Source organism: Octopus sinensis, linkage group LG12 (genome assembly GCF_006345805.1).
Source record: "Octopus sinensis linkage group LG12, ASM634580v1, whole genome shotgun sequence".
Taxonomy (NCBI): Eukaryota; Metazoa; Mollusca; class Cephalopoda; order Octopoda; family Octopodidae; genus Octopus; species Octopus sinensis.
The window spans coordinates 46,688,186-46,712,105 of NC_043008.1; the positions used below are offsets into that span (position 1 = coordinate 46,688,186).

The 23,920-nt window shown below is 35.5% G+C and overlaps 1 protein-coding gene across 4 annotated transcripts in view; it reads right to left on the reverse strand.

The window, feature by feature from the left end:
* The window catches only part of LOC115218067 (protein trapped in endoderm-1-like), a 415,031-nt gene that overhangs the window by 73,423 nt on the left and 317,688 nt on the right, over nt 1–23,920 (reverse strand). For 3 of the 4 annotated variants that reach the window (XM_036507893.1, XM_036507894.1, XM_036507892.1), the window contains one exon: nt 11,507–11,595. The exons of the other annotated variant lie outside the window; for it this stretch is intronic. The gene's annotated coding sequence lies outside the window, so the exon portion shown is untranslated. The remainder of the gene's footprint in view (nt 1–11,506; nt 11,596–23,920) is intronic. 4 annotated transcript variants of the gene reach the window in all.

A 23,920-nucleotide genomic window follows, 5' to 3' on the forward strand; every position in this document is an offset into this window, starting at 1 on the left:
TTTTCAGGCTGTCTTTGTATCGCCTCAATGGTCTTCCAGGGTTTCTTGCTCCAGAAGCCAGCTCAGAGAGGAAATCATCTTTGGTAGACGCGTGTCGTCCATTTGGACCACATGTCCGACCCACCGGAGCTGGGCCTTCATGATGAGGGCTTCGGCTCTGCGAAGCACCTCAATATTGGAGATTCTGTCCTCCCAGGAAATTCCCATGATTCGTCGCAAGCAGCGGGTGTGGAAATAGTCAAGTATTCGCATTCGCCTCCTGTACAGCGTCCACGTCCCACAGCCGTAGAGCAAAGAGTTGATGACCACTACCCTATACACTGCCAGCTTGATGGAAATCTGATGCCTCGTTCAGCCCACAAACGTGTCCAAATTCCGCCAAATGAAGCCCCTGCTTTTTCAAGCCTTATGGAGATATCTTTGGCCATGCTACAGTTTGAGGACAGGCAGCTTCCCAGGTATGTAAAGCTCTCCACGTTATTCAGAGTTGTGCCCTCAATCTCAATCTGAGGCTCATGAGGTGTCAGACCAGGTGTAAGCTGAATCATCACTTCGGTTTTTCGCAGGCTAATGGTCAGTCCGAAGGCTTTTGCTGCTTCTGCGAGAGAAGAGGCAGCAAGTTCTTGCAGGTCTGGTTCATTCAATGCCGCAAGCGCACAATTGTCTGCAAACAGGAAGTATCTCACTAGGGCGTCCAGGACTTTGGTTTTTGCCTTCATACGTCTGAGGTCAAAGAATTGGCCGTCACATCTGTAGCGAATAGTGACACCAGCATCAGACTTTGACAGGGTGCGGAAGAGCATGGTGGTAAACATGAGGCTGAAGAGTGTGAGAGCCTTCACGCGTCCTTGCTTCACACCATTGGAAACCGGGAATGGATCAGAGACATCTCAGTTTTCCACGAGCCATCATGCTATCGTGATATGACTGACAAGCTTTGGTGGGCAGCCCAGCTTGGACAAGATATCCCACAGGCCCTCACGGCTGATAGTGTCAAAAGCTTTTGCCTGGCTCACGAAGAGGGTGTAGAGGTTCTGGTTTTGTTCTCGGCACTTCTCTTGTAGCTGCCGTACTGCAAAGAGCATGTCTATTGTCCCCCTGTTATTCCTAAATCCAAACTCACTAACCGCGACCACGTCGTCCAGCAGGTGGTGTGTGATGCGGTTCAGAAAAACTCGGACCATGATCTTTCCTGCGATGCTCAGCAATGAGATACCTCTGCGGTTGTCACATGAAGCTCTTCCACACTTGTTCTTGTACAGATGCACGATGTTGGCATCCTTGAAGTCCTGCGGCACTAAACCATCGTCCTAGAAATGCTGTATAAGCTCAGTCAGATTGCTCGTAACAGCTTCACCTCCCTCTTTGAAGATCTCTGAGGATATTCCGTTAGGACCAGGTGCTTTCCCCACATGTAGCTGCTTCATGGCCTTCTGGATTTCTGCCAGTTTTTGGGGGGCATCAAGCGACACCAGGAGTGGGCACTATGGCATGCCTTGGATGGCCTGCATGTCAATATGGGAAGTTCTGTTTAGCAGCTGACTGAAGTGTTCACTCCAGTGCTGTATGATGTTGCTCTTCTCAGTAAGCAGGGTTCCATCGGCAGAGCACACAGATACCATTGCATTTAGCGTGGGGCCATACATGTCTTTCAGGCCGGCAAAGAACTTCTTGGGGTTGTGCTCGTCTGCATACTGCTGTAGTTCTGCAGTCTTGTTTCCCCACCATTTTTCTTTCATCTGTCGCAGCTCATTCTGCACCTTTCCTCTGATGTTCTTGAGGCGGTCGTACTTGGCTTAGGAGTCTTTGTCGTTAAGCCAGGCTGTGAAGGATTCTTTCTTGTCCATGTTGTATTTTTCTACATACCTTAACATATATTCCAGGCGCCCCGTACCCCCCTTATCATTAATGTGAACACATATTCTTAATAATTGGTACGACTCTCTGTTTGTCTCTCTCTCTCTCTCATTTTTACTTGATCTGTCCCCCTCTCTCTCTCTTTTCTCTCTATTCATCTTCTCTTTCCTCTGATCCTTTGGTCTAGTCTTCCACTACCCTCCTATTTCTTTGTCTCGCTCTGCACTCACAGGTCATTCTTCGACACCCATCCCTTCTCCTCTCTGATTCCTTCTTTCTCTCTCTTCTCTCTCTTTGTTGCGTTTTGTCCCCCTTCTCTCTCTCTCTTCCTTTGCTTCTCTTTCTTTTCTTTTCCCTCTTCTCTGTCACGTGACTGTTGGCCGAAATCTGCCTTTCAGCTCCTGACCCTCGTCGTGTTAACATCGTTGTTTTTCGTCCGCCGCTATAAAGGCTTTTTCCAATGCGCCAGAGAAAAAATTTGTTTGCTTGTTATCAGTCGTAAGACACTTGTTGTTTTCACCGTTAATGCTTCTGTATTTCATGTTTCTGTATTCCATTATTGTTTTTTTTTTTTTTTTTTTTATATCTGTCCCTTTTGCTGTCCTGGTGTTCGTATGCATTCGATCCTCCTTCCAGGAAATCTACGCTTCCAGCTTAGTTTTTCTAATGCTCGTTGCTTAGTTTTTCTTGGAGGGCTGGCCGTGATCTAGTAATCTCAAGATTAATCAGCCGAAATTACTACGATGATCCGGTTCTTGACTGAAGACTGAGGGGTTCGAATGTCCTGTCCATGTTTATTGTATCGTCTTCTATGAGTTATACGTTCTTGTCCATGTTGTATTTTTCTACATACCTTAATATATATATATATATATATATATATATATATAGTGGTATAAATATCAACACAATTATTTCTCCTTCCTTTTTTTTCCTCTTCTCCTTTCTTCCCTTCTCCAAACTCACAGACACCCACACGCACGCACACACACACCTCCACATAACAATAATAAAAAGAATTCTTTCTCTCTAAAACCAAAACACCATTTGACCATCCCTCATTAAACACACACACACACAATGATAAAAGAAATATAATTTATGGTCTACCTCCCCGCCCACATTCACTCAATAACGCTATGAAATGGTCAAAACTGAAATTCTTCTTCCACAAGTTCTTGGAGTAAGTATGCTGTCCAGCAGAGCAAATAAAATTATTTTCTTCTTTCCTCTCCCTTCCCCACTTTTTCTTTAGCATCATTCCACATACAAAAGCACACACACACACGCACGCACGCACACGCACGCACACATATACACACACATGCTCTCTCTCTCACTTTCTCCCCATCCATCACCCTCTTGTACTGTCTTATATTCTTCCCCACCACTACAAACTCAATACCACTATAAAATGGTCAAAACTGTTTACACAGGAACTTAGTTTGATTTGAAAATCCCACTAGAATGGAAGAAAGCGCTAATACATGATCTAAGTTATATGATGTATAAAAAATGTAATATACAAATAAATATCTGTAAATATAAACCATCCGATTTTCTGAGTACCTCATTTCTTCTAATACACACACACACACACACACACACACACACACACATATATATATATATATATATATATATATATATATATATATATATATATATATATATTATATATATATATATGTATATATATGTATGTATGTATGCATACATATATATATATATATCCAGTGACAGACAAGTGTTGAATAACCTGTTAAGCACAGTTTCAACACATTTGCATTCATCCAGCAGAATAGACGTTAAATATACCTGTCTGATGCATGCACCAGTTCATACATTCAGATACACAGATGTGCATAATAACATATATAGGGGTACACCTCCCAAGTAGATGTAAATAATCATTTATGCACGCGCACTGTAAATAATCATTTATGCACGCGCACTGACACACACACACACACACACACACAGAAACATACACACACACATGTATATATGTATATGTACGCGGACGTGTGTGACCGTGAGCTATATTATATAAGTGTGATTCCCACAGATTTTCCCCGAATTTATAAAACATTCTTAAAAAACATATACGTTGTAGAATCAAAACATTTCCAACTAACGGTTCTCACCAATTCCGTTCCGCTTTAAAAGTTGAATGTCCTGCTGGTGTTCCACTGGTGTTAGATTATCTTTATGCAATTAGTAAATCTTGAAATATTTGTTATCACTCCCATAAGGGCCAATTAGTAGTTTTACAGGCACCTGAGCCCCTCTTCTTCAATAACTGTACCTTTCATACAAATACATACATACATATATATATATATATTTATGTGTGTGTGCGTGTGTGTGAGTGTGTGTATATATACATTTACATACATGCATACACACACACACACACACACACACACATATATATATATATATATATATATATATATATACCAGAGTAAGCTCATTAATGCGAAGCAAGGTAGAAAGAATAGTACTCGAATACCAGAGGTAGAGTAATAATAATAATAGAGCAAATATATCACAGAAGATGTTACTCAGAGTTGCACGTTGCCGTTCGTCGGACAGTTTTGTTTAGAATTCCGACGAAGGAGTCTTATGTTGGATGCCTCTTATGTGTTTAAACGTACACCGTATTTATATATATATATGATTCCATTGTAAACATTTTACTTACACATAATTGATTGTTGCCCAGAAATCTGCCAACCCTCGACAAAATATGATACATCTTGTCAGATAGAATTTAATTCTGATATCAGACATCGAATCTAGAAAAATAATTCTCATAGTATGTATCAATTATACTTCAAACTCTCCGTTTTTCCGATTAATATATTTCTGGTTTATGGAATATTTGCATATGTCGACGAAAATAGATATCAGGCACCAAGAAAAAAAGCAATATAGAAGCTACAGACGCAAATGTCACCAACTCTGGCTTCATGAAAACTATTTTAAATATCACAGACTGAAAAATGCATAGACGACAGCTGTGACCAACGCAGCAAATGTTCTGACTCCGTAACTGTTCACACGCACTTGCGCAAGCACTGATACAAACCAAAGGGTTATACGTGTATATATATATATATATATATATATATATATATATATATATATATATATGAAATTGCTCTTACTATTCCATGCACTTCATCAATAAATATATTCTCACACGCCTGCACCCGCAGTTCGTCACATACCTGCTCATGCTACCCACACAACATTCACACACAGATCAATACTCTTCAACCTACTTCTATACTTGAAAATCGATGCACGTATGACACGGTGACACACAAGCATACGCCATTTTCGTCATCTCGTCTTCAAACACAGATATATTGTAATATATACATATATATACATATAATGATACGTTATGTATGTATACCACCACTACACGTGCTTCGTTTTTTCTCTCTTTCCCATATCACAGAATACCACCGGTTTCAAACTTTTACTTTACTGGAGTGTCTTTCTCACCCTTTTGCCCTTTTCATGCGCTGTCCGTTTTTGTTCGTTTGGTGAATGACTACACTCCAAAACGTTAAAGCCGTTCTTTCTCCATTAAAACGTTAAAATGATACAGCATTTTTAACTTTTATCCTTCCTATCTTATTCTTTATGCGCACATACGCAAAGCGTGCACATACGCACATGCACACACACAAACACACACTGGCACCCAATATGTACACACGCACTGACACCCCCTATGTGCACACACATAGGCACCCTTCTACACACAGACACACACCTGTATAAGTTTATACTCATAATATATGTGGTTATTTGCAACGAATTGTTAGAATCTTGAAAGCGTCGGATAGAATGCCTCACTGTATTCCTTCCAAATATTCAAGTTCAAAGAAGCCATCTCATCCCGGACTCAGGAACGTATCATTAATAACAGGTGATTGATTGACAGTATATCATGAAGCGGCTTAAAAGTCAGACCTGATGTTTTGTGGTATTTATTCCAATTTTTTGCGTTCTGAGTTTATATTTCCAATAGCCCACACGACTTAGGTAGTAGCATAGTCAATCGATGAAAATCCAAAGAATCTGTCTGTCTGTCTCTCTATCTATCTATCTACCCATCAATCTATCTAACTATCTAACAATATATATATATCTAAGGCGGCGAGCTGGCAGAGGGGAGGATGGCAGATAAGTGGGGAGGGATAGGAGGAGATGAGAAAGTAAGGAATGAATAAGTGTAAGTTATGTGAGCAGAGGTGATATGATAGAGCTGCATTAAGGGATGGATAGAGAAAAGGTATGGGTGTGGTGTCACCAAAGTGAGTTGTAATTTTAGTAGTAAATTTTAAAGTGGAAGGAAGAATACAAGGATGTCTAATTTCTATAAATAGACGTATGTGATTGTATAGGTTAGTGTGATAGGTAGGAATCAGAGAGGAGGAAAGAAGGTATAATGGCTTATATGTGTGCGCGCACACACGTACGTATACATGTGCGCATATGTATACATACATATACACACGCACACACACATATATATAGATATATATTTATACACGCATATACATCCACATACATATGTATACATGCATGCTCACTTTCTAACTCTCTCTTTCTCTCTCTCTTACATATTAATATTATAATCTTGCCGGTCGGCGAGCTGGTAGAAGCGTTAGCGCATTGATCAAAATCCCTGCCACCATTCCGTCCGTCTCTACTCTCTGAGTTCAAATTCCGCCGACTTTGACGTTGGTTTTGCCTGTTTTCATTTTGCGGTCGACAAAATAAGTACCGGTAGAGCGCCTCGGTCGATTTAATCGTTTTGGATCCTTCCCCCAAACTGGTGGCCGTCTGCCTAAATATGAAATCAGTATTATAATATTGCTTGTATATGTGTGTGTTTGTGTGTGTAATCATGCAAGTGTGAGTATTACCTATTCCTTAATCCATATCAAATAATTGTTGTGGCGGACAAACTCAGTGAGAAGTGGGATGTTCCACTACTGATAAATAGCGGAGTGACACAGCAAGCTTGGTCAATCGCCGTTCGGACCAGTGACACAGACAACGAAACACGTCCTCATAATGCGAGACATAAGAGTGGCGATGAGTATTCGTACTCACTCAGTGAAAAATAAATTCTGTTGATGAAGGAACTGAACCACACACATTGAAATGTGTACAGTGAAAAATGATATAAATCCGTTTGAAGAACATTAGTCAAGTCGCTGTGATGCAGGGCTACCGGTAATAATGTAGACTGGTAATAATGTGTGAAAGAAAGAAAACTCTCAAGTGGAGAGGTGTTGTGGTGGACACCACCCAAGTGAGAAGTGCGCTCTTCCACTAGTGATATATATACCACCACTACACCTGCTTCGTTTTTTCTCTCTTTCCCATGTCACAGAATACCATGGTCAGTCGTTGGTTTACGCCATTCGGACCAATCACTCAGACGACGAATTACATCCTCATAATGTAGGTGTTGAACCAAACAATTTGAAACTTCGTATACTGGTAGAATGTGTCAAAAGTAAACTTAATTGTAAACCAGAATGAAAACGGAATTGTAACTTCTAAGTTTAACGTTGTTTAATAATTAGAATTTTAACCAATGATATTCCGCCATTCGGCTTTATTTTATTTACTCCGTCTCGACCACCAATTTCGTGACGTATTAAACATCTTAAATGTAAACAAGCTATAGTCAGCCACCTTCTAATAACAAAAGTTTGTCTTTGAAGTTACCGTCTAGGGGAAGCATTGATGTACATGTGTGTGTGTGTTTGATGGGGTGTGGGAGACAGTATGTTGTGTAAGTGAAGTGCTTCTGTTAGTGTGTGTGAAGAGACAGAGAGAGTAATGTGTGAAAGAGAGAGATAACTGAAATTTTTTACTCGGTGTATGTGTATATGCCTGAATGTATGTGTGTATGTATCTGTGTATGTGTATGTATGTATGTATGTATGGCCGATTCAATGTAATTTTTTACACATACTTACACACACACACACACATACATACACACACATGCAGACATACATATACACATACACCGAGTAAAAAATTATATATATATATTATATATATATATATATATATATATATATATATATATATATATATTAATTTACAAAAATATGGTAAAGTAAAAAAATTACTTAACCACACACCGAGCTTTTTAGAAATAGCAGCCAAAAATTTCTCAACTGCAAGAAAAAGTCTCCCAGACAATGCATACTCAGAAATAATTCACATACGTATAAGAGAAAAACAACGAAAAATCACATGGATTCTCCGATATATGTTATAAAAATATGGATTCTCCGATATAATTTATAAAAATATGGTAAAGTAAAAAAATTACTTTACCACACACAAAGCTTTTTAGAAATAGCAGACGTGCTTATAAGCCGTCTTCAACTACGTCACAAAACTGCTTTCAACGTCACACTAACAGATCGCAGTAACGTTTTAGATATGAAAACAAGCAATCTCATTGGTTAAAATTCGCAGTTTTAATCTACGATTAAAGTCATAAAATAGATTTTTCTCAAATAAACTAGTTCCAACTGGCGAATAAACTATTTCCACTCTATGAGTACACAAAGTTTCAAATTATTTAGTTAACTAGAAAGATCTGGGGTCCTGGCCACAAATTTGAAAAGATCCGTTATCAGCAATAATAAAATCTTTAAATGTACAATTCCAGTATAAGTGGAAATATATCAATCATAGGCGCTGAAATCCTATATTTCATTGTTTTCAGCAGCCATTCACTGCGGGATGCCTCACTTTATACTTTCTAATCTATCTTTAAAACTCACTTTACTTCCTCTTTTTAAGAATTTGTGTCCACCATCCTAAATTTTCCCATGATTATAATAGCATTTATAAATCTATGTTTGGATTATAGCAAATATAATGTTCGAGGGCCGTTCTAAGTACAGTTAGATTACAATCTTTTGGAACTTTCGATATTTAAAATCTTTTGTTTCCATTTCCAAATTAAATCCACAGTTCTTTCCATTTCTGCTTTTCTTAAATACTTTTTCCACTAATACTTTCCTTTTCTTTTCCCAGTTTTATATTGTTTTACTTTAATTAGTTTACTGTACATTTATTTTGATATTTACTTACTGTGTTCAGACATTTTTCAAGGTCTTTTAGTTGTTTCCATTATGCTTATAAATGTTCTGGAAAGAATTACAGAGGTAAGGAGATATGAAAGTGAATTTATGCTTGTTATTTCACTGTTTATTTGGATCTTTCATATAAACGTTTAAAAGTGAGTATAATTCGCTTCCGAATAATAAATGCGAGAGTTTAGATTTTTATGTGAGGACCATTTCATTGCTCTCAGGGCCTCTATAGACTCTCCCTCGTAAGATGGTCCGCAGACCCATCTGTAACAGCCCCAATTTTAGAATGCCATAAACTTAGGCGTATCCAGAATCGCTAAATTCTATCATAGAATGCTCATTTCTATAACAAATCTACATTATCTTACTTTATAACTGTTGATAATTTTGAAAAATGCTTTTTCCAGGTGACAGCTGGTTTGAATATATGTGTTGTATTTCAGGACCATAGCTAGTTGTAATTGTAGCAAATCAAAACAACATCACTCTGATATGTTCTGCTATATATTGTAGATGATACACTCTACCTAGATGCTGTGAGGAAAACGTACCTTACTTATTTTGGCATGAAACTGGGTGATCAACACAAAGCCTGAGCATCGCATTTAGTGTGTAAGGCATTTATTAAAACAATTAAACAGTGACTGTTTCAAATCCTTAAACAGAAAATTTCTTGTGCGGAAATGAAGGTGGTGCGTTTGACTGTCTACAGATTCGTTGGCCATTGCAGGGCGAGCAGTTTGTGGAGACCATGTCTCGCGTTGAAAAAGAATGACGGAATACTTTTGCTGTAGTTGTGTCTGATTTCCTGAGTAACAGGAAGTAATCAAATTATGAAGAACTTGTGCAGACCCTGTAAAGCAGTGTTCAATCACTGCGTTGCAACGTTCGTATAAGGGTGTATTTCCTGCAGAGCCATTTGTATTACTTTCCGTAAAATAATGGTACAGTAAGTGATGAGCTAGGAGAAAGATTTCACCAAGGTATCTAGAAAATGGAGACAAGGTATCAAGACAGGTGAAACACAAACACGATAACTAACTGACCACTGCTGGCCCCAGCGATGTGACCGTCGTGATGCTAGTCATTAACACAAAGCAGCTAAGCTTTGAGAAGCTGAAACCTCAATTGGACAGAAATATGTATCCTAAGATGTGTAATTAAATATTTTGAGTAATATATTTGTTAAACTATAAAAATTACTATTTCCTTTGTGTTATTTTATTATTTCAGTATTGCATTTAACGGCAAAATTTACATTTTTTACTAAAAGAAAAAGATATCCCAATTTATCAAACGAACTGAACTTGACAGAAAATATTTGAGATTATTTCTGAACCGAACACCACAAAATTTGGTAGGACTAATGGTAAAAAAGGAAAAAAAAAACAAGACAACAAAAAGTGTTTTTCCAGAATATTTCCCAGTATTATTGGCGTCAGTAGAGTTTTCTCTATTGCTATTATATTAATTAAACTTATTTACAACGATGAAAATCATAGCGTTTTATAGATTATTATACCTCATCTTCATTCTCTTTTGCAACACAAAATGAGTGCTGAGAAGAATTTTACTCGTTCGATCTTTTTTATAGAATTGGTATAGAGATCGAGTGTGTGTTTCCGATGAGAAACGATTTTGTCCACCATTGGTATTAAAATACATTATACGGGTTACATTTAGACAGCTAAATTTGATATTCATTGGTACAATAAACTAAGCAATTATTTTGATTTTGATAATCTAACTCTGTGGCATTGAGTATACATGATTGTATATCAATACTTTGTATATTTGCTTCCGATATTTCTGATTTCCTTCAGAAGTGAATATACGAAACACCCGATTGTCCTAAGTTATTTTCACTTGGTCTTCAATCTTCAATAACAGAAATCCGAAGCGTTTAGAAAAATATCTGTCTAACTATTTTGTCAGGAAAAAATGATGTATTCCTTTCAAGTGCGATAAATTTTAAGCTGTATAACTTTCTCCGTTATTGTACACAACATTGACAAACAGACACACCTTCACGCTCATATGTATCTACGTAGATGTCTATATACATGTTTCTTTTTATATGGATACAAACACATGCACGTCTATCTAGGCATCAATCTATATGTGCGTATATATATATATATATATGTGTGTGTGTGCGTGTTCCTGTGCATTGTGGCATGGCAGGAACTAAATTCGTCTCCTGATATTTTCCGGCAATTTGTTTGCTTTCATCTCTTTCAACGGCCAACGAAATTAATGAGTTAAATAGTATCCTTTGGCTTCTCTCATTAAACCATTGTAAATACTGTTTTGGTCCAGTTGCCGTCCACAGAAAGTAAAAATTTATACTATTCAAGTATCTTCAATGTATAGTACTTACACATTCACACTCGTCCCTATTGTTTTAGTTGCAAATGTATTCCAGTTATCAACATACGAACTCTGACGAAGCCTTTTGCGCAACAAATAATAGGAAACTGAATACTCACAGGTTTTTGAAAACCGTACGATTAGAGAATGGGCTGGCCGAATCGTCAAAGATACTGTTGGTAATTATGTGTATTATTCCTGACACATCCTAAAAGGAAGACAAAACCGGATTAAGCACTTGCTGTTTTGCACAAGACGTTTATTGTTACTGTTCTGCTTTCATGATTTCATCAAATATTTATACGTCCTTACAACGTTATCTTAATTAAATTACAAGAAATCTGATTCGTTGAAATAAAATGTAAAATATCAGTATTGATTATATATTTAAATATATCTGAAAGTTGGGATTAATGCGTATCATAATTTCTTTTAATTAGATAATTAATTAACTGAATAACTGAACAGACGTCATATTCTATATGATTTCTTACAAGAAATACTGTATTGTGGTTTGAATTCTGTAATTAATAAAGAAGTATTTTAACGCAAATATTTGCTTATTTCCTCCTGCCGTATAGATTTGAAAATATTTGACACGGTTGGAGAAATAAAGAGAGAAAGGACGTGGAATATACCATAAACGGTGATATTTTCTACTGAAATTAGGGTTATTGTAAAAATTCTTTTTATTTCACGGAAATGTAATATGACATTATCTTCGCGCACGAAAACGTGAATCTGGTTTTGTCTTTCTAACATAATTCGGATACAAATATAATCCACCTATCTATTATTTTTATTTTTTTATTTGTATCAGTCAATAGACTGCGGCCATGGTGGGGGCGTTGCCTTGAAAAACTTTACTTGAACGAATCAACCCCAGCGCTAACTTTATCGAACTCCTGCATACTGGCAACGTAAAGAATTTAACACGAGTTCTCAAGCGATTGAGAAGATAGACGTGAAAGCATACACGCACACACACACACACACACACACACACACACACACACACACACACACGCACACACACACACATACACACACACACGTTCTCATATACGACATACCTCTTACAGTTACCGCGTACCAGATCCGAGCCTATAATAGGAGACACCTGCCAAAGATCTCATACAGTAGAATTGAACACGGAACCATAAAGTTGAGAAGCAAACTGTTTACTATACAGACACACCTGCGCCTTGTTAATTTTACGTTTGTTTGTTTTTTTTTATTTTCAAACGAATCTTCATAAAAGTTCGGGTAGGCGTTAATTGTTTTACTTCCCATCTAAGTACTAATTGTTAGCGCTCATTGTTAGTTCTGCTTCTACACATGTGAATAACGAGAGAAACCCAAGCCTAATATCAAGTAACTTAATGCATAAACCTCATATGTGTGTTTATATTAAACGAAAATCTTTATAAAAAAATCACTTCTCTTAAACCGTGGAGGACATTAGACATCGGTCTATGACTACCTAGAGTAAGGGGGTTGAGCTGGTAGAATGGTCAGCGAATGGGTTAAACTGATTAGCGGTAATCCGTGACTCTTTACATTCTGAGTTCCGTTTCCGCCGTAGTCGACTTGCATTTTATCGTTTCGAGGTCGATAAAACAAGTACCAGTTCAGCACTAGGTTCAAGGTAACTGACTCAGCCCCTTCCCCGAAATCGCTGACCTGCTGCCAAATGTTGAAACCATTATACTAATAGAGTACTAATGAGATGCTTTCATTTCTATTACGTGTGTTTACGCGGACTTTTGTGCCTACTTTCACGCCGCTTGGGAACTAGTGTTGGTTTGGTTATGTTCCTGTAAGCTAACGGTCCGGCTAAAGAGGTGGATAAAGTAAGTACAGGGGTGAATTCGTTTCATTAAAATTCTCCAATACGGTGCTGCCCCAGTATGACCGCAGCCTATTGACTGAAACCAAAGGGCTGTTGATAGAAGAGTAACATGAGGCCATTTCAAATACGTTGTGTGGTTTATGCAAGGTTTACGAGCTAAACTTAACGATGTTATGACTCCTTTTTTGTTCAGCAACAGCTTCATATATCGTTGAACACTCAACGGTGTTGGGGAGCATATATGTTAAAATTGGAGCTGAGAAAAAAACCATCGAACATTAAACAAGATTTGCATGTCACGTGATGATTCGTGGCCGGTTTCAAAGTCCTGACAGCATGACTGCTTCTCAATGTGCAGTGAACGCTGGCAAGAACGTAAGATGTGACATTGATAGCTGCACCAGCGGCTATTAAGCCATTCCTCTCAAGCAGGAATGAACCAGACAAACTGACTGCATCCGCACACCGATATGAATCTATCAACTGCATAACAAGGTGATGGAAGGTTAGAAACAAGCAATACAGGCTTTGATGAAAATAATGGGTGTTGGAGTCGTCACCATGAGCCTGGCCTAAATGAAGACCATACCTACCAATCGCACAAGGCCGAGGAGAACCAATCAAAAAAGGCAAAGAAACTCTTGATTAAACAGAGAGATCTTGTGAGATGGAGATAATCCGGCTCTTCTCAGGTGAAGAGATCTTCTGCCAGGGTAGGTTTCACAGAACCCAAAACAAAACGCGGCTTGCCTACAATCCATGTAATGACCCACGTATCATGGAAACCGAATTACCTCAAACTGTGAACTTTGAGTGTGTTTCCAGTGACGATGTCATTCGGCTCCACATCTTTGAGCAGAGATTTATGCTCTATTCAGTCGACAATGTAAAGTTCCCGGACACTGGGGTAAATATCTGGCTACTGTACGGCCATAGGGATGAAAGTAGGATTCGACTACATGCCATGCCTCCAAAGAGAGTCAAAAGTCGTTATTTGAAAATGCCTGCGATTTCTTTATTCCCTGAATCGTAATCCCATGCACTACTATGCATAACATTTATCCCGAAAACCCGGCAGGATCATTTCCGTCCGTCTAAGCTCGGAAGCGAGAGAGATCATATCTACACAATTAATATGTGACAAGGCATTATAAATAAAAGATTTTATGCACACAGACGATTTCAGAATATCGTAGTATTTTAGACGGCATTGTTTCATGAATATATCGAAAAGTGTAATTTATTTGATCTGAAGGAAATCTGTTAATGGGAATTTGGCTGTCAAAATATAAACTTAAGAGATCTCTGAGGTTTCCCCTTTGCTAGCAAGCCTTCGTACATTATATATATATATATATATATATATATATATATATATATATATATATATATATATATATATATGTATGTATGTATATGTATATAAAGATATTCCCATCAATGTCTTTGTTTGTATGCGAAGAACCGGAGTGTCATCCTATTATATCAAATACATCGTCTTATGTGAATACGCTTATGTAAATGAGTGATATCAGCAAAATTATATATACGCGTGTGTGTGTTTGTGTATTTTAGAATATATTATAGGTAGTGTGTAAAGTGACACACATACACACAGATAAATATAATGAAGGAGAGGAGTAACAGAGAGTATTGCGTGCATGCGTGCAATCATATATATGAGTGTGTACATAGCTGTCTGTGTGTATAAACATATACGTACGCGCACACACACACATACACACACACACACACACCACACACACACACACATATATATATATCTCTCTCTCTCTATATATATATATATTATTAGAAACGGAAACATTAGGAATGTTAATGCTGGGCTTGTTTCCTTCTGCTAAAGTAAAGAAGTGATATGGTGTTACAGAAGCAAAATTATTGGTAAAAACATCAGAGCAAGATTAGTCAACGTTTTCTCAAAGGAGTTTCAGAATGACAAATATAGATTTATATTTCAACATTATCTTGAAAGAAAAGCTATTGATTTCCCGAAGAATGACTGGTCATAGAATGAGTGATGTTTGGTAGAAGTTCAAACAGCATATTCGAAGATTCAGATTTTAAACATCAGTACAGATACGAAGGTAATTTCTTAGACACGAGATTAGATAGCGCACTGGAAAATGGGCCTCTATTGCAATCCTGACGAAAAAATCATATGTATTAATATGTGCACCAAGCCAATCATAATAAATTTCAGTGTTTAGTTTTTACGTAGATTTTTAATGTGCATGTGTTTGTGTATGCGTATGTGTGTGTGCGTGTGTGTACAACATTATCTGTCCCTGAGTAATCATTGAAGAGCAAATTCTAAGGGGCCAGACCGTTTCCCTTTCTACGTTGAAATTGTGTAGATACTAGAAACAGTGCTGAAGTTAATATTCAGTGTAACCAGAGCAATTGTTTCGATATTTATTGAAGTAAAATGCAACAAATCAAACACAACGGGAAAAACGTCATCGTAAACATTAATGCATTGCAAGATAAAATCATAACGGAATGCGACCAGGCATTGATTTACAAGCACTGGAAACGTATTGGGTTAAAACGTAGAACTAAAATGAATAGGAAAAAGAGGTAATATGCATCGATACGCTCGGTGTCCAAACAATAATTTATAGAAGTCTCAGTTGAACGCTCAATGAATTAATGAGATCAGACGGGTAAAATAATTACATTCAGAATACATGAAACAAAATCTGACATAGAAGTTTATTTACCTGCAAAAGAGATAATTACAGCGACACTGTTGTTATAACTATTATGCGACAAAATATCTATTATGAATTATCCACAGTAGAACTACAAATATGACAAGCAGAGAACTAACAGATAATATAGCAGATTATTACAAGGCTCGAAAAAAAAGAAAACTTATTTCTTTCTCTAAGACAAATGAGAAAACAGGTAATCCCGAAGAGAAATAACTACAGTTCTTGTGAAATGTTTATAAACTCTTTTAATAATGAGGCTAGAAGTTGTCATGGTAAAAAGATTCCAAAATGTCCGCCACGTGGGTTGCACCGAACAAACTAAACGAAATGGGAATAGGAAAAAATTCACAACGCTAAACACCATTATTTCTTAACTAAAGACGAACCATATAGCAATGATTAAGATAAAACCCTCTGCATTTATTGTGAACCCTGCTTGGTGCACACTGAAATATGATAAAACCCTGGATGCGACACCTGACCTGGAGAATATAAGCCTCTTTGAAACTATGTTTTTTAAAATCACACTGAATGTGAAAGCGGAGTACACGAGACACATGTTCTGTGTGGTTAGCATCGTTCATAGACACCCACCCCACTAAGAACTGCCGTTAGAAACAAACTGCAAGAAACTCATTTGTGCTAATCTTTATGAAGCTGGAATTACTTAGCGGGAAGACACACTATTCAACAATGATTAAAAAAACGTATTGATTAACAGCTCAGCTTGGTATAATTCCTTACGCATTGTCTAGAAGTAGATTTCATCCCCTCAAGCATTTTCCGCAACAAAGAATTTTTTCTAGTCTGAGTTGTATCAATTATTTCTGATCTTTGCGATAAAGGTTAAAAAACTTCAATACGGAAACCCACTAAAACCATACACTGAAGAACAATGAATTATTCAGCTGTGGAACATATGAAGGTGGAAGGGAGGTAATCAATTAGATCGCTGCGGTTGCTTAGTTTTAAGACGGAGAATATGAGGGCATCTCCGAATTGGATCTTCCATATCAACAAAGAAAGAGAGGTATGGACGTGCATCAAAAATATCTCAGAGAATATCAAAATTACTATATTCTGGAATATCTTAGTGCCTGGAAATTAAAGTTAATCTACACTTAATACAATATGAGTCCCGTTAGAATACTTTCGCCATAAATTATATTAAAATTAGTGAAGTAGTTTATACATAAATCCATCCTGGCAGAAAACACTAGCATCCCTATAAATTTAGTAGATGATTGATTAGATTCGTAATCACATACAAGATGGAAACATATATGAGTTACAAGGATAAACAACGTAACGAAAACAAATGATTTTTGGGGCCGTTCCCAAATTAGGTAAAGAAATACGAAATCCCTATGAAATTTTACACACGGTGCGCGGGGCTATATTTTTTCGTCACATTTTTAGTATTTTACAGATGTGTTCATTCGTCTCAGTTTCATTAACTCTCACGCCAAAATCCTATTTTATCTCAATTATATTCCTTCTAATCCCTATAATCAATTCCTACTAATTCCTATAATCTAAAACACCATACCGTCCCTGAGATCATCTGCCATATCAATTTCCCCCCAAATTACTTTCCAGATCTGTAGTTTTGTAGATTTTCCTCAAGGTGATCAGTAAACATACGAATCTCAACAACCAGTGAGGCCTCAGACAAAAGAAAGAAGAAAAAAAAACAAGAATTTCACGTTCTTCCTTTTGAATTCTCGTGAATGTGGTTTAGCAGTTCTTATTTCAATGAAGATCGCATAATTAAATATTGCTTTAATCATTCTCAAATTAAATTAAGCATTCTCTTTTAGACAATATTCCTCCAGCTTTCAACAGGTGCATTGGCGTCTTTCTGATCCTAAAATAACCTGAAGAATTTCAGTTCTAGGTATCCTGTTAAGTCCAGCTGCAAAAGTACGAAGGATGACCAACTTGCATACCAAACACAATTTGCAGTTTCAGCTTATTGTTCGATTTAATTGCTGGTTGATTACTTCTCTCACTCGAAAGCAATATTAAGTAACACCTTCCAGTAAATTTCTCCTATTTCACAATTCATTTACTCATTCAATAGACTGGTCATATGCTTATGGCAAACAGGATTCTCTTCACAATTTCCTACATTTGTGTTAAAGCAATCCTGAGACATTAGTTTGTCAACAATTGGTGCAATGAAGTGAGAATGTTGAATGTCAGACGACCGTACTAATGAAATAATTTGAACTTACCAAACAGGAACACCCTCTCTTCTAAACAGTTTTAATGAAACAGTCTTCGACAAAAGGCTCATTTGCATTATATACGCCATTATTGAAATAACTCTTAATTTCGTATAATCATCTTGCATGATGCAACGATATCTTTCCTATATATTCTTTTCGTTTTGGTATAAATCATTTCGATGTTTCCGCTTTGAAAACGGAGTTGGGTTTTATTAGGCTTTCTCTATAATTTTTTCTAAATACGATTTAGTAGCAAAAGTATTTTGTAAACTTTCTTTGTAAATTGTAACTCTTTCGTGAACATTAGCTATTGTTATACTGTTAAGTTCCTCACATGCGCGCGCATATACACACGCACACAGTCTCACACACACACACACACACACACATACACACACACATTATATTTATAATCGATATTTCTCTTGACCGTTCTCTAATACTTTAGCATTACATTTGTCTCTTCATTTCGAAAGCAAGAACTATAAACTTAACTTCTGTCAGTTTACAGTTCTAGTTTCCGACATGATATTCTTTTATTTTTATTGGAGGTGGGGCATTAAATAATAATCTTATTTAATTTCTCCAGGTTAACTCCAGGTTAAATTTCGGCCATGTTCTTGTCATTGCTGTCATCTTCCTGTCACATTCAAAACATTGATACATTTTTTTCTTCTACGTGATGTACCTCAATAATTTCCTCCATGGAAAGGTACGCTGGCTGCCGTTACCGAATGCTGCCAGCCTGACACGTCTTGGTCTGTGAGTCATTTATCGAGAAAAGTTTTAGTCGACTGCGATGGTAAGAAATTCTTCTTTGACATTTTATAAGAACAAATATATTAAGAGGTAAGGTACAAATTTAAGAAAATGCACACCTGCATAGACCTGTATGGGAATATCAATTGACTTCATCACTGTGCACACGAAAAAGGAGATGCAATAAACCGTGCGAATTCATAAATGCATATATATATATATATATATATGTGTGTGTGTGTGTGTGTTTGTGTGTATGTATAATATATATATACACACATATATATATATATATACATATATATATATATATATATATATATATATATATATTATATATATATATATACATTGACAATATTGCGTATTATTATACATCTTTGCATTTAGTTATTCATTTGGCATCCAGCTGAGTTGGATCACCATTGATAAATAAAAGAAAATATCCATCATCGCTATGAACACAATAAGTGACTAACCTACACATATTCCATGTATTTCACTACCACAGTTTTGTATATTTCGCTGTTTATAAACGTGTATATACAGAGAAACATGCATACATACATATATGGAATCACATGTCTGTCTATATTTATAAATACATACATACATATATATATATATAATATATATATATATATATATATACATACATACACATATATATATCGACATATAAATAGATAAACACACACACACATATATATATATATATATATATATATATATATAAAATATTATTCGAGACAAAACCACTATTTTGCAAAACAAACAAGGAAAGACTTAATTAATACATAAAATTTTAATAATTTTATGTATTAATTAAGTCTTTCCTTGTTTGTTTTGCAAAATAGTGGTTTTGTCTCGAATAATATTTTATAATATTTTACTATAAAATCGATTTAATCCTAAATCTGATTTTTTCCCTGTAAATTTGGATTTATTCCCTAATATTTATTATTTATATATATATATATATAATATATATATATATATCTACATATAAAGACATATGCGTGCACCTAAATAATGAACGTACATAATATATTCCTGGATGCATATAGACAGACATACAAGCTTACATTCGTGTCAGCACGTCTGTGATTTAGAGCTTAGAAAATTATTGAGGACACTCTTACAAAGCAGGAAGATAGAAAGTAAAGATTGTGAACAGATTGAGATGATTGATTTCTCTCCTGAGAAACGTTTTATTTCATATGTAAATTTGTTATCCTAAACCTACACATAATTGCTTCAGAAGTGAATTCATTTCCCATTCAGTAGTATATATTTGATTATTGTGAGCTTAACTCGATAGATGGACAGACTCGTCACGTATCCTATATATTATGTTTAGTCAATGACACAGACAGATACATATAAATGCAAGAACAGCTATAAAACACACATATGCACACACACACGCGCGCGCGAGCACTAATACACATATGGCTTTATATTTATATCTTTCTATCTAAGTCAATATATAAGTGTGTGTATGTTTACATTTATATCTTTCTATCTCAATTTATATATATATATATATATATATATATATATATATGAGCTGTTATATATTCATAACGTACATCCATATTTGTAGTTGTGTGTGTATATATAATATACGTATATACATATGTGTGTGCATGCATGTAATTACGCATGTATTTATGAATAACGTACTAATGTTTGGAATTATCTTTAAATATATGTGTATATATGTGTGCATTGCTCTGAGGTTCATATGTAATTCAATGGAATTTAGAATAAGTATATAAATACGCGTGCTTTTCTTTCAACCTTCAACAACAAAGTACAATTGACGTAATAATAAAAAAATGCAACTCGTGATATTCTCCGGTTTGTAGAAATTTACATATTTACACATACCCCATAGAAAATATCTTGAATATCCGCACATAATATATAATCGATCTGTTGGAAAAGATTAATATTGTGATCCAGGAATGGTATATTTTATGTCCTGACTAAATCTTCCAATTTTTAGATTCTATTTCAAGCATTTTAATGATCAGCGAAGAAAAGATTCATCTAACTCACAATGATTTATGTGTATTAAATTTCTTTCCAGCAGAGATTTTATCAAATTATTTTAGAAAATCTAAAGACCATCCTGCTTTTGATTTTCATTTTTAGCTATAAAGGCCAACAAATGACTGAAATCTATAGGCATTCCTGAAAGTAATTGGTTCTTTCATCGGAAATATTTATGTACATTTCTTTACGTGACTTTACATCTGTTGTGTAATGGAAATAACTCACCCTTCCAATAAATAGCCTTTCCTTAAAATTGCTATATGACGTACCCTTTATCGCTGTGCAAATCCCATGTAGTTTGCTATACTAATTATAATTAATTCTTATGATCCTACATCACAGCACAAAACACCCAAACTTGAAAAATTATTTGATATTTCGATTTGCGTAAATTTTAATAAACGTCTTGCATGATATCGAGGAACCCGTACTAGGATATCCTTATGTCGTGGAAATATAAAGTGCATTATAGGCAAGATCTCATTTCATATGAGAATGATGTATCATTCTTGTATGAAAATCTTAAATTATATCAGGCTGATAAACATTGTAGGAGTTTCTCCATCAAAACAAGATAAACTGCATGTTTTTCAACAATGCTAAACGCAGCTGGAAATCCAATGCACGTCATGATTGCATATGCTAAGAAAATGTTCAGTATCTTATGTTAAATATTATTTGCGCTGGCTGCATTTGGTATTGGGCCAGGAAGTTAAATGTTTAAAAGAGTGTAGAAACATCCTTTTTCAACTTCCCTTCTGTTAACGACGTTTTATTTCCTTAGTCATCATCCTGGCTTTTCTATCGAGCATTTTTGTCATTTCTTGTATAGATTCGAGTAAATACAAATTGTATTAATGTCAGTGCTTAGGGATGGATATTATACTGAAGTAGCAAACACTTCTGTTTCTATTGTGTTCCTGTTGGTGCAATGTAATAATAAACGTGAAGGAAAACATAGCGTAGCGCAAATTGTCCAATATTCCAATATTCACATAAAGTTTCTAACATTTATTTGTAGCTGTTAAGGCATCGCGTACTAAACAAGAGGAGAAGAAGCTCAAAGTTTATTGATTTTTTTTCCTGTCATCAGAAATAAGCAACGATTTTTGCATGGATCTGATTGAAAGATACTGATTGAATCTAGAGTATGGTTTTCGGAATAAAACATACACTGCCGCAGAAACTGCAGCCTAACAAAGTTTATACATAGCACTTGGACATGCTGTTCACGTGAAAAATAAATAACATGTGTCGTACAAAAGATACATCCGCGTGGAATTAAGGTGCAAGATATTCTTTCGCTAACAATATTTAATTAAATATGCAATCTCAGTATAAAGCTATCGAAATATTACATTCCACGAAGGAAAAACAATAAATATACGTAGCATTTATGATCGTTCGTTTATCATTTTCGAATATAAAATGAAACATCAGTTCCTAGGTTACTATCAGCTTGTATTCTAGAATAAAGCGTGCAGTGACAGACTTAGGAAACTATATATTTAGAAATAAAACAATATGTAATATAAACACATATTGATTAAAGATGGATTTTCAAGCATATTATCGTTTTGTGAATAATATTTAATTATAATTCAGCTGTGGGAATATTATTGTCAGTTGATCAAACAGACTCGACAACCAAATCAATTTATCAGCAATCATCAAATGATGAGACAGAAACTAATGATATAATGTAATATTCGAAATGTGTGTTGATTGAGTAGTAACGTATTGAGATAACTGTCAGAGAAAACATTTAATTTGTCTACAACACCAGTTCAAATCCCGTCAGGTACACAAACTGCTCTGCAACTATTACAAGCAAGTCTACTGGTCGATTTCCGATCAATAATATAAGTGCGTGTCATATAATTTGTAATACATTTGAATATATGTCTTCGATGATGCAATCTATGTCGTAGCCGGCTGAGTGAGGCCATGGCGTTTTAAATGATTGCCCGACATATAATTACAATTTAAAGAGATTTACTGTTGCTATTCACGTATAACATTCTGAAATTTTATAAAGTGAATTTGCTACCACATATACACACGCAGATCCCCAAATTAGCACACACACATACACACGCACACACTCGAATGCGTTTATATATGTGAGTATACATATACATATATATATATACATATATATAAATAAATATATATATACATATATATAAATATACATATATATAAATATACATATATATAAATAAACATATATATAAATATACATATATATATATATACATATATATAAATAAACACATATATAAATATACATATATATATATATACATATATATATATATATATATAATATATATATATATATATATATACATAAAAAAATATATATATATATATAAATAAATATACATACATATTGCCTGGATTGTGCTCAAGTACTCTGGTTTTTCTGGCAGTCCCTTTTAAAGTTCGAGGAATAGCTAAGATTCTTTGACTGCTATTTCTAAACTTCGGTATGTGGTGAAGCAAACCTTTGCTGAACCCTGATTATAAAGTATTACTTAAGCATACATACATATGTATATATATATATATATATATATATATATATATATATATATATATTATATATATATATATATATATATAAATATGTGCATGCTATCAGCATGCAAAACTAAATGTAATACCCAATAAATACACTGGACCTGGAGGGATTGCAATCCCAGAGACACGATCAGTGCGAGACCTGGGTATTTACATAAGTGATGATGCAACTTTTCATGTGCATGTAGGCGGCTGACCGGATGGATTCTTAGAACAAGAGACCAGGAAACCATGATGGTCCTCTGGAGGACACTTGTCCTAAGCCACTTTGACTATTGCTCTCAGCTATGGTCACCATCCAGTGTC